The sequence below is a fragment of the Suricata suricatta genome, chromosome 14, assembly GCF_006229205.1.
Source record: "Suricata suricatta isolate VVHF042 chromosome 14, meerkat_22Aug2017_6uvM2_HiC, whole genome shotgun sequence".
In the NCBI taxonomy this organism is placed as follows: domain Eukaryota; kingdom Metazoa; phylum Chordata; class Mammalia; order Carnivora; family Herpestidae; genus Suricata; species Suricata suricatta.
In genome coordinates, this window is record NC_043713.1 from 86,398,693 (window position 1) to 86,411,123 (window position 12,431).

General features: G+C 42.4%; 1 long non-coding RNA gene across 1 annotated transcript in view; it reads right to left on the reverse strand.

Moving 5' to 3' along the window:
- The window catches only part of LOC115278172, a 13,214-nt gene extending 2,284 nt beyond the window's left edge, over positions 1 to 10,930 (reverse strand). The window contains exons 1-2 of the long non-coding RNA XR_003902738.1: positions 10,494 to 10,930; positions 9,593 to 9,750 (exon numbers count right to left, since the gene is read on the reverse strand). This is a non-coding gene — a long non-coding RNA (uncharacterized LOC115278172). The remainder of the gene's footprint in view (positions 1 to 9,592; positions 9,751 to 10,493) is intronic.
- Between the last annotated feature and the right edge of the window lie 1,501 nt (positions 10,931 to 12,431).

Below are 12,431 nucleotides of genomic sequence, written 5' to 3' on the forward strand. Positions count from 1 at the left end.
GGGGGGAAGACAGGTGGTGGTGATGGTGGAGGGCACTTAAGGGGAAGAGCACTGGGTGTTGTGTGGAAAACAATTTGACAATAAAATATGGGGAAAAAAAACTTTTACTTCAGGATTTGAAGACATAATGTTAATTTGAATCTCAGAGAAAGAAAAAAGAGGCTAAAATTGTGGGTCTGAAGAACTAGAAAGCAGTTCATGAGAGGCATTTTTATGTACAGTTAACCATTAATTTTTAAAGCAATCCTGTGAAGTACCTACCCTCATTGTATAGGTTAGAAACTGAAGCTTGGAAATGTCAACAGCATTCCCAGATTCACACTGCTAACAAGGTTTATTAGAGATCATATTCATTGTTGCAATAAATAAGAGATTATATAGCTTTGTTTTGATCATTTCTTGACCAAAGCAATGCTGTTGACACAGTTGCCTTTTCTCCTTAAAACTCTACTACTATGATGGCTATAATGACAATAGTTGTAATCTTTTTCATCAGAACTAATTGCCACTCAGCTGTTTATAATTACATATAGTAAAATATATCTGTGCCCAAAAAATTCATGGGAAAACAACGGTCCAAAATCTTCGGGATACAGCAAAAGCTGTTCTAAGAGGAACATTTATAGCAATACAGGCTTACTGCAAGAAGAAAAATCTCAACGAGATTAAGAAAAAGAACAAGACCCAAACCCAGGAGAAGGAATTACTAAAGAGTGGAGCAGAAATAAATGATATAGAAACTAAAAAACAATGGAACAGGTCAATGAAACCAGGAGCTGTTTCTTTAACAAAATCAACAAAATTGGTAAACCTCTAGCCAGACTCATCACACACATGAACAAAGATGACTGAAAAATATCAAAGAGACATAACCACCACCACCACAGAAATACAAATATTGTGAAAAATGATATGCCAACAAATTGGACAACTTGGAAGAAATGTATAAATTCCTAGAAACATATTGAATCAAACTCCCAACAGAAAAAAGTCCAGGAGCAAACAACTTCACAAGCAAATTCTACCAAACAGGTAAGAATTAATACCTATTCCTCTCAAATTATTCCAAAAAATAGAAAAGGAAGGAAAACGTCCAAATTCATTCCATGAGACCAGCATTACCCTGATACCAGATAAAGACACCATGGGGGAGGGGGAAGAGAAGAGGAAGAGGAAGTCGTAGTAGTGTTGCGGAGGCCAATAGCTCTGATGAACATAGATGCAAAACACTGAGTCCAACAGTACATTAAAAAAATTCACCACGATCAAGCATGATTTATTCCCAGGTGTAAGGGTGGTTAATACTTGCAAAACAAATCATACGCATCAATAAGAGAAAGGATGAAAACCATGTGATCATTTCAATAGATTCAAAAACGGCATCTGACAAAGTACGACATCCACTCATGATTTTAAATAATTTTTTTAAATTTTCTATTTATTTTTGATACAGAGAGAGACAGAGCATGAGAGGGGGAGGGGCAGAGAGAGGAGGAGACACAGAACCGGAAGCAGGCTCCAGGCTCTGAGCTGGCTGTCAGCACAGAGCCCGACACGGGGCTCGAACCCACGAACGTGAGATCTGACCTGAGCGGAAGTCGGAGGCTTAACCGACTGAGCCACCCAGGCGCCCCCACTCATGATTTTAAAAACACCCTCAACAAAGCAGGTCTAGAGGGAACATACCTGAATGTAATAGAGGCCATATCTGAATAACCCACAGTTAACATCATCCTCAGTGGAGAAATACGTAACTTTTCCCCCAAGGTCAGGAACAAGCCAAGAATGCCCACAGAAGTCCTAGCCACAGCAATAAAAGCAAAACCAAAGGCATTCAAATTGGTCAGGAAGAAGTAAGACTTTTGCTATTTACAGATTACATGATACTATACATAGGTTATAAAATCAATGTACAGAAACCTGTTGAATTCCTGCATACTAAATACAGAAGAAGAAATTGACAAAACCCTATTTATAATTGCAACAAATAAAAAAAATACCTAGAAATAGCCAAAGAGGTAGAAAACCTGTACCTGGAAAACTAATAAACATTAATGAAATAAACAATACCACACTAAAAAATGGAAAGACATCCTATGCTCATGGATTGGAAGAACAAATAATATTAATGTCTGTACTATCCAAAGCAATCTACTGATTTAATGCAATCCCTAACAAAATAGCAACAGTATTTTTCACAGAACTAGAATGAACAAACTGTTCTAAAAGAGTTCAAATAACAATTCAGTCTTGAAAAAGAAAAACTGCAGGCATCACAATTCCAGACTTCAAGTAATATTATAAAGCCGAGGTACTCAAAACAGTATAGTACCGGCACAAAAATAGATATATAGATCAATGGAGCAGAATTGAAAAGCCAGAAATAAACACACAATTATATGTTCAATTAATCATGAACAACAGAGGAAAGAATATCCAATGGGAAATGACAGTCTCTTCAACAAATAATGTTGGGAAAACTGGACAGTTATTTGCAAAAGAATGAAACGACCATTTTCCTCCACCATACACAAGGAATTATTTTAAATGGATTAAAGAGCTAACTGTGAGACCTGAAATCATAAAAACCTTAGAGGACAACACAAGCAGTAATTTCTTTCACCTCAGCTATAGAAACATTTTTCAAGATGTCTCCTGAAGCAAGGGAAATGAAACCAAAAACTATTGGGACATCAAAATAAGTAAGGCCACCTACTGAATGGGAGAAGAGATTTCAAATTACATATCTGATAAAGGGTAGTGTCCAGAATACATAAAGAATTGCTACAACTCAACACCCATAAAACAATTAAGAAATGGGGGGAAAAGATTTTTCTTAAAAAAATTTCTTTTTATTTTTTGAGAGACAGAGACAGTGCAAGCAGGGGAGGGTCAGAGAGAAAGAGACGGAGACACAGAACCTGAAGCAGGCTCCAGGCTTGGAGCTGTCAGCACAGAGCCAGATGTGGGGCTCGAACCCACGAACTGTGAGATCATGACCTGAGCCGAAGCCAGACCTTAACCGACTGAGCCACCCAGGGGCCCCAACAATAACATTTGTCAAAAGACGACATCCAGAGGGCCAAGAGACACACAGAAAGATGACCAGAATCACTCATCATCAGAGAAATACAGATCAGAACCACAATGAGATACCACCTCACACCTGTCACAATAGCTAGTGTCAGAACACACGTGTTGGGGAGGATGTGGAGAAAAGGAAACTCTGGGGCAGTGTTGGTGGGAAGGTAGACTGCTGTGGCTATATACCGTGGAAAATAATATGAAAGTCCCTCAAAAACCTTACAAACATAATTACCGTAAAACCTAACAATTTCACTCTAGCTATTCATCTGAAGACAAACACCAATTTTAAGAGCTCTATGCACCCCATGTTCACTGCAGCATTCTTTACAATAACCAAGATTCAGAGGCAACATGAATGCCCAACCATAGGAGGAGGAAGTGGTGTCTATAAATACATGTATATGTGGGGACTCACATGCGTATGCGAAATACTCACCCATAAAAAAGAATCTTGTCATTTGTGACAACGTGGATGGACCCACAGGGTGTTCTGCTAAGTCAGAGAAAGACACATACCCTAGGATTTCACTTCCATGTGGAATCTAAAAAATGAAAGATTCTGATACAGGAAATAAGCTTGGTTGTCTGAGCAGGGATGAGTTGGGGGCAGGTTAAATCAGTGCAGGGGGTTAAGAGGTTAAAAACTCCCAGTTATAAGTCATGGGGACATAAGGCGCATCACAGGGAACACAGTCAATGATGTTGCAACTGCTTAGTGACAGATGGTAACTAAACCTACTGCCAGAATCCTTTTGTAATGTGCAAAAATATCAGATGAGGAGAGGAGCCCAGGGAAAACGGAGGAGGAGGAGCCTAAGTCCTCCTCCCGTGGACACACCTGGATAAGCTCCGTTGATGTGCCTAACCTAGAAAATGACCTGAGCAAGTCACAGCTACTCAGAGAGATGCGGGCACATCGAAATGGAGATGCCCCTGGGCACCAGACTCCTGAGGAGACTAACCATGAATGGGGGGACACCACCAGCACAGAGAGGGGAGGGCAGCAGACCCCACACCAGGCCCCCTGCCATGAGCACCTGCACTGGGAAGACAGGTCCCTGGAACATGTGTCTTTATAAACTAGAGGGGCTAGGTACTTTAAACACCTGCAGGCTCAGCTCTGGGAGAGCCAGAGAGCGATGAGAAACGGAGTCCCATCCTTAAAGAGCCAGAGTAACAAAACCCAGCTGAGACCCAGCTCAGGAGCAGCAGTTTACGAAGTTCCTGAGATAGAAAACTAATTTGCTTATCTCAGAACATGTGCTAGAGGAGAAGGGGGCTTTGAGAGACCGCCCCAGGAACAGAAGTGCTGGCAGACCCCCCGTCTCCTCCTAGCTCCAGCCTAGCTCTCCGGAAAGCTGTGGGAACCAGCATGATCGGCAGACACCTAGCTTGCTAACACCCCTCGCCCCCACATTCTCCTGAAATCCACCCCATCCCACACAGCCCTCAGCAGGAGTCCCTCCAAAATGGCCCCACAAACATTTCACTCTGCAAACAGCCCTGGCAGTGACCCCTGCCCAGCACCACTCCAAAGTGACTTTTGTGCCCGTGGGGAGAGGGGAAGGTAGCCGTGCCCACCAGTTCAACTGTAGCTCCAACAGTGGGCTGGGGGCAAGTGTCTGGCGGCACTGCTTTTCCACCCCGCCCACCAGTAGAGACCTGTAGGGTGCATCACAAAGGGAGCCCTGTCGTTTGGGGTCACTGCCACCCCAACAAAGGCCTCTCAGGGGACAGCACAGGGAGAGCAAACATCTGCCCTGACCCAACTACAAGTCCCAGGTGGACCCCAGAGAAGCACAAGGACCAAATCCTGCCATCAACAAAGGGGGTCAGTGCAGACAACGGCAGCTAAGGAACACACGGCTCAGCCACGTGGGGCCACACGCGACACGCACAGGACACAGCCCTGCAGTGCCCGGTGCTGAGGAGGTGCTATTGCATCATGGAACTCCTTCCTCCTAAGGCCACTGCTTTCAAGACCAGTTCCAGTGGACTTTCCTGCGACCCCCAGAAACCCAGAGAGGTGGGCCATATGAGGAGACAAGGAATAGGTCCAAACTCAAAGAAAGAACAGGACGAAACCGCAACAGCAGAGCCAAAAATTAAAAATAGAGAACCAATATGTCAGAGAACAGAGTAGAGCATCTCAATGAGACCTTCCATAGAGACAGAAAACACTTCACAATTCGGAGATGGAGAATTCAGTAACTGAAATTAAAAATACACTAGAGAGAATCAATAATAGACTAGAGGAAGCATAAAAACAGACCAGAGAGCTGGAAGACAGTAATGGAAAACCACCAAACCTAACAGCAAAAGGAAAAATGAGAAAAGTTTAAAGGAAGTCAGGGACATCAAGCATACAGGGATCCCAGAAGAGAAATGAGAGAAAAGGGGGCATAAAATGTATTTGAAGAAATAATAACTGAAAACTTCCCCAATCTGGGGAAGGAAACAAGATATCCAGACCCTGGAGGCACAGAGAGCCTCCGACAGAATCAAGCTAAGGAGGTCCATGCCAAGACATAATTAAAAATGACAAAAAGTAGTGATAGAGAACTTTAAAAGCAGCAAGAGAAAAAAGACCGTTACATGCATGGGAAATCCCAGAAGCCTATCAGTGGATTTATCAGCTAAAACTTTCCATGCCAGAAAGAAGTGACAAGATATATTCAAAGTGCCGAAAGGGAAAAATGCTGCAGCTAAGAATGCTCTGACCTTGAGGGTGTCATGCTAAGCAAAATAAGTCAGGCGGAGAAGGACAGATACCATATGTTTGCACTCGTAGGTCTAGCAGGAGAACAGGAGAAACCTAATGGAGGACTGGGGGAGGGGAAGAGGGAGAGAGAGTTGGGGGGAGAGAGGGACGCAAAACTTGAAAGACTATTGAATACTGAAAACGAACTGAGGGTTGAAGGGGAAGGGGAAGGTGGTGGTGATGGAGGAGGGCACCTGTGGGGAAGAGCACTGGGTGTTGTATGGAAACCAATTTGACAATAAACTTTAAAAAAAAAAAAAAGAACACTCTGTCCAGCAAGGCTACCATCTAGAATAAGAGATAAAGAGCTGACAAAAAATCCGGGGTAGTAATATGTATATCAGACAACGCAGACTTAAAAACAAAGACTATAGCAAAAGACAAAGACGAACACTACACAATGATCACAATGATAGAGGGGGAAATCCAGCAAGAAGATGTAACAACTGTAAATATTTATGCACACTATGGGAACACCCAAATACATAAAGCAACTGTTAACAGCCAGAAAGGAAGAAAAGGATAACAATACAATGGTAGTGGGGACTTTAACCCCCGCCTACATCAGGTAGAAAATCAATAAGGAAACAGTGTCCTTGAATGACTCATTGGACTAGATAGAACAGATATATTCAGAACATTCTATCCCAAAACAGAACACTTTCAAGTGCACAGAAAACATTCTCCAGAATCGACCATGCCTTAGGCCACAAAATAAGCCCCGACAGTTACCAAAGATTGAAATCATATCACGTATCTTTTCCAACCACAACTATGAAACTAGAATCAAGAAAAAATCAGGAGGGAGCACAAATGCATGGAAGCTAAATAACATTCTACTAAACAATAGATCAGCCGAGATAGCCAAGAGGAAACTTTAAAAAATACACGGAGATGAATAAAATTGAAAACACAACGGTCCAACAGTCCTTGGGATGCAGCAAAAGCGGTTTCTAAAAGGGAAATTTATCGCAATACAGGCGTCAAGAAGAAAAATCTCAACTAAACTGTCTAACCTTACACCTAAAGGAGCCAGAAAAATCCCAAAGCCAGTTAAAGGAAAGAGGAGGAGCGCAGTCATAAATGAAACAGACTTAAAAGAGCAACAGATCAGTGAAACCAAGAGCAAGTTCTTTGACCAGATCCACAAAATGCATAAACTTCTAGCCAGACTCACTAAAAAAAGACTCAGAAATGGATATCACAAAGATACAAAGGATTATAAGAGAATATTATGAAAAATTCTATGCAAACAGAGGTTGGAAGAAACAGAGAAGTTCAAACCCACCAATTACTAGCAATTAGATTGAATGAAAATAACTCCCAGCAAACTAAAGTCCAGGACCAGATGGCTTCCCAGGTGAATTCTACCAAGCATTTAAAGAAGAGTTAATACCTATTCCATTCAAACCTCTCTAAAAAAAAAAAATAGAGAATGGAAAAACTCCAAATTTATTCAATGAGACCTGCTTTACAAGACACTAACACCAAATAGACACAGACACACACACAGCAAAAAAAAAAAAAAAAAAGAGTCCTGGTCAGCATCTCTGATGAACACAGATGTAAAAATCCTCAACAAAATATTAGCAAACCTGATACAACAATACATTTTAAAAGTCATTATGGAGCGTGTGGGTGGCTCAGTTGGTTAAGTGTCCAACTTTGGCTCAGGTTATAATCTCACGGGTCTATGAGTTCAAGACCCAGATCAGGCTCTCTGTCTTCCTTTCTCTGTCCCTCCCCCACTTGCATACACTCGCTCTCAAAAATAAGCATTAAAAAAATCATTACAATCAAGTGGGATTTATCCCAGGGACGCAGAAGCCAAGCGTGGTTCAATATTCACAAATCCATCAAGATACATCACCATTAACAAGAGAAATGATAAAAACCATCTGATCATTTAAACAGATGTAGAAAAAGCATTTGACAAAGTACAACATCCATTCATGAGAAGAACCTTCAACAAAGTCGTGTTAGAGGAAGCATACCCCAACATAATAAAGGCCATATATGAGAACCCCACAGCTGTCATACTCAATGGAGGAAAAGCAAGAGCTTTGAACCCAAGGTCAGGAACAAGAGGAGGATGTCCACTCTAACCGCTTTTATTCAACACAGTTCTGGCAGCTCTAGCCACAGCCATCCCAAGAACAGCCATCCAAATTCATAAGAGAGAAGTAAAACTTTCACTATTTGCAGAAGACATGATGCTCCACATGGAAAGCCTGAAAGACTCCACCAATAAAATACTACAACTGACAAACTCAGTAAAGTTGCAGGATATAAAATATCACTGTGTTTCTGTACACTAGTAATAATGCAGAAGAAGTTAAGAATACAATCCCATTTACAATTGCACCAGAAACAAAATACCTGGGAATAAACTTAACCAAGGAAGCAAAAGACCTGTAGTCTGTACACTACAAAACACTGATGAAAGAAATTTGCGATGACACAAATGGAAATCCATTGCATTCTCCTGGATTTGGAGAATACTGTTAAAGTTCTTACTACCCAAAGCAGTTTACAGATTTAATGCAGTTCCTACCAAGATACCAACAGCATTTTTCACAGAACTAGAATAATTCTAAAATTTACATGAAGCCATAGAAGACCCCAAAAAGCCAAAGCAATCTGGAAAGAGAACCACCCCAGAGTTCAAGATATACTACAAAGCCACGGTAGTTAAAACAGCATGGAACTGACACAAAAACACACACGTAGATCAATGGAAAAATAAGAGAGCTCACGCTTTTCTGGTCAATTAATCTAGGACCTAGGAGACAAGAACATACAACAGTAAAAGTCTCTCTAACAAATGGTGCTGGGAGAGGTGCCTGGATGGTTCAGTTGGTTAAGTGTTTGACTTCGTCATATCTCATGGTTTGTGGGTTCAAGCCCCGCATCAGGCTCTGTCCTGACAACTTGGAGCCTGGAGCCTGTTTTGGATTCTGTGTCTATCTCCCTCTGCCCCTCCCCCACTCACGCTGTCTAAAATAAATAGCAAATTTTTTTTACAAAATGGTACTGGGAAAACTGGACCACTTTCTTATGCCATACGCAAAAATAAACTCAAAATGGCTAAAATGACTAAACATGAGGCCTGGAATCATAAAATCCTAGGAGAAAACACAGGCAGTCATTAGTCTGACATAAGTTGTAGAAACATTTTTCTAGACTGGTTTCCTCCGGCAAGGGAAACAAAGGCAAAAACAAACTATTGGGCCTACACCAAAACAAAAAGCTTCCGCACAGCAAAGGAAACCAACAAAAGGCAACCTACTGATTGGGAAAAGATATTTGTACATGATATATTTGGTAAATGGTCAATATACAAAACATAAAAAAAATTATGTAATTTAATGCCAAAAAATAATCCAGTTAGGAATAAGCAGGGGACCTAAACAGACATTTTTCCAAAGACGGCCTCCAGACAGCTGGCAGACATATGAGAAGACTCTAACATCACGCATCACCAGGGAAATGCAAATAAAACCCACAATGAGATACCATCTCACAGCTGTCGGAATGCCTAAAATCCAAGCTCAGTAAGTTCGGCGAAGTGTAGAGAAAACGAACCCTCGCGCACTGTTGGAGGGAATGCCACCTGGTGCGGCCACGGTGGAGAACAGTGTGGAGGTTCCACAACGAGTTAAGAATAGAATCACCATGTGATCGAGTAATTCCATTACTAGGTTTTTACCCAAAGAAAATGCTAATTGGAAAAGACATACGCACCTGTATATTTCTCAAAACATGATCTACAACAGCCAAGATATGGAAGCAGCCCCAGGGTCCCTCAGTAGGCGGAGACAACGTGGCAAACGTTTGATGGAATATCACTCAGCTGTAGAAATGGAATCCTGTCATTGGCAACAACACTGTGGAGGATTCCACTATATGAGGAATTTAAGAAAACAAAACAAGACAGACTCTTATAGAGATTCAGTGTTTGCCAGAGGGGAGGTTGGGGGGTGGGTGAAATAGGCGATGGGGATTCAGAACACACTGATGATGAGCACAGAATATAGAACTGTTGAATCCCTGTATTACACACCTGACACTAGTATAACACTGATTCTACTCTAATAAATTGAGCCACCAGGATGCATACTTGAAACTAATAGAATGTCCTATAGACTCTTTAATACTTCAATTTTTTTAATCAGAAGTGTTGCCCAGGTTAGCAAGTAAAAATTCAGGACCTCGATTATGAGGTTTATTTCATTGGGCATTTACCACCATTATTGCACCCAACTTACACTAAAAAGCATCGTCTTTCTATTATAAGATCCAGCACCACCCCATCCATCATTGGGGGCCTTGTTCTCATATTTTTCTTCAGTTGGACTTATTGCCACCTGACCTGGTATGTATTTTAGGGTTTTTAATTTATATTTTTGAGAAGGCACGCACACAGGTGAGAGAAGGGGAAGAACAGAGAGAGAGCGAGCCACAGAATCTGAAGTAGGCTGAGCTGTCAGTACAGAGCCTGATGTGGGTCTCGAACTCACAACCCTGAGATCGTGACCTGAGCAACAGTCAGATGCTCAATAGACTTAGCCACCCAGGTGCCCCTTAGGTTTTCATCATGTGCCTACTCCCCACCACCACCCCATGGCCACAAGGGGGAAGTCACCTGCAGTTGAGCACAGTTGAGAGTCAGGGGTCAGGGATGGATTAGCAGCTGGAAACTGTGGAATGTATGGTTACCACCAGCTTCGGGGGAGCCACCCTGTGTCTTGGGCACAGAGGGCAAGCAGAAGAGGCAACGCTGTGTGCCAGTCCTTGGTTTCCCCTAAACCCAGCCGTTAAAGATCTCAGTATCTGCTTAAGCTGCTCCAGCTGGTTCATATCACTTGCGACCAAAGGAGTCTTTCTGTCAAGGATCCCAGAATCCCATTTAAGTCCAGAACCTCCTTTCTCCCTCGTCTAACCCAGACCTCGGAGAGCAAGCTCCTTCCTTCTGCCCACAGGTCACACTGACTGCTTTTCAGGATTCTAGAAGACTCCTGCTCTCCGGAACTGCTCTGAAGAGTCACCTGGGTGACAAAAACAGTGTTTTACAGGTAGAAGCTAGACATCAGAACTTTAAAGTTCTGTTTTTTAATTGCAACCAGGATCTAGAGGGTCCTGCACAGAGCGGCAGAGGTGGCCTGGGACTCTGGTTTCATGACCAGCAGCTGGCTTCTGGGCACAGCATCCTTGGGGGCCCCTTATCTCTACCATTGATGATGTCAGCACTGATTGTCTGACACCATTGATGACATGGCTGTGACTGTCCAATGCCTAAATCTTCTGCTTTAGGGATGTTCTCATCCACGGACAGAAGTCAAGTCCTCTTTTTTCCAAAGATGGTTAAATACCAGAGTCATTCATTAATCCACCTTCATACTTTTGGAATCTGTCCATTTCCTACCTACCTAGAGCAAACCGCTGTCATCTCCTGCCTGGACAACTTTGAAGGCCTTTTTTTGTGTGTTTATTTAGAGAGTTCACACATGAGCTGGGGAAGGACAGAAAGACAAGGAGAGAGAGAATCCCAAGCAGGCTCCATGCTGTCTGCACAGAGCCTAACACAGGTCTTGAACTCATGAACCATGAGATCATGACCTGAGTCGAGATTGAACTTCAGATGCCCAACAAACCAAGCCACCTGGGCGCCCCACCTCATTCCTTGTAATGGCTGAATAACACGCCATTAGATGGATAGACTACATTTCATTTATCCATTCATCAGTTGATGGCCACTTGGGTCAGCTATTATAAATAGCTGCTTTAAAAACTGTTTTAATATTTATTTACAGAGTGAATGCACATGCAGGTGGCAGGCAGAGAGAGGGGGAGAGGGACTCCCAAGCAGGCTCCATGTCGTCAGCACAGAGCCTGATACGGGGCTCGAACTCACAGCCTATGAGATCATGACCAGAGCCAAGATCAAGATTTAGCCCTGAGGGCATCTTGATGAATTTCTCTGCCTCCACTTCTGGGACTTATTATCGTAATGGAAGCCAACATTGCCTTTAAAAGTGGTTGAGAAAGCACTGTGGTACACCCAATGGGTTGTTCAGCAACACAAATGACAAAAGTCACAGACAGGGAGAAACCTTAAGTGTGCATTAGGTGAAGAAAGCCAGTTTAAAAAGGCAGTGTTCCCAGCAATCTCTTACTTGACACATCCCCAAAGGCAAGGGAAATGAAAGAAAAACTGAACTCTTGGGACTTCATCAAGATAAAAAGCTTCTGCAAGGCAAAGGAAACAATCAAGAAAACTAATAGGCAACCGACAGAATGGGAAAAGATAGTGGCAAACGACATTTCAGATAAAGGGCTAGTATCTAAAATCTACAAGGAACTCACCAAACTTCTTACCCACAGAACAAATAACCCAGTGAAGAAATGGGCAGAAGACATGAACAGACACTTCTCCAAAGAGGACATCCAGATGGCCTACAGGCACATGAAACGATGCTCAACATCACTCATCATCAGGGAAACACAAATCAAAACCACACTGAGATACCACCTCACGCCAGTCAGAGTGGCTAAAATGAACAAATCAAGAGACTATAGGTGC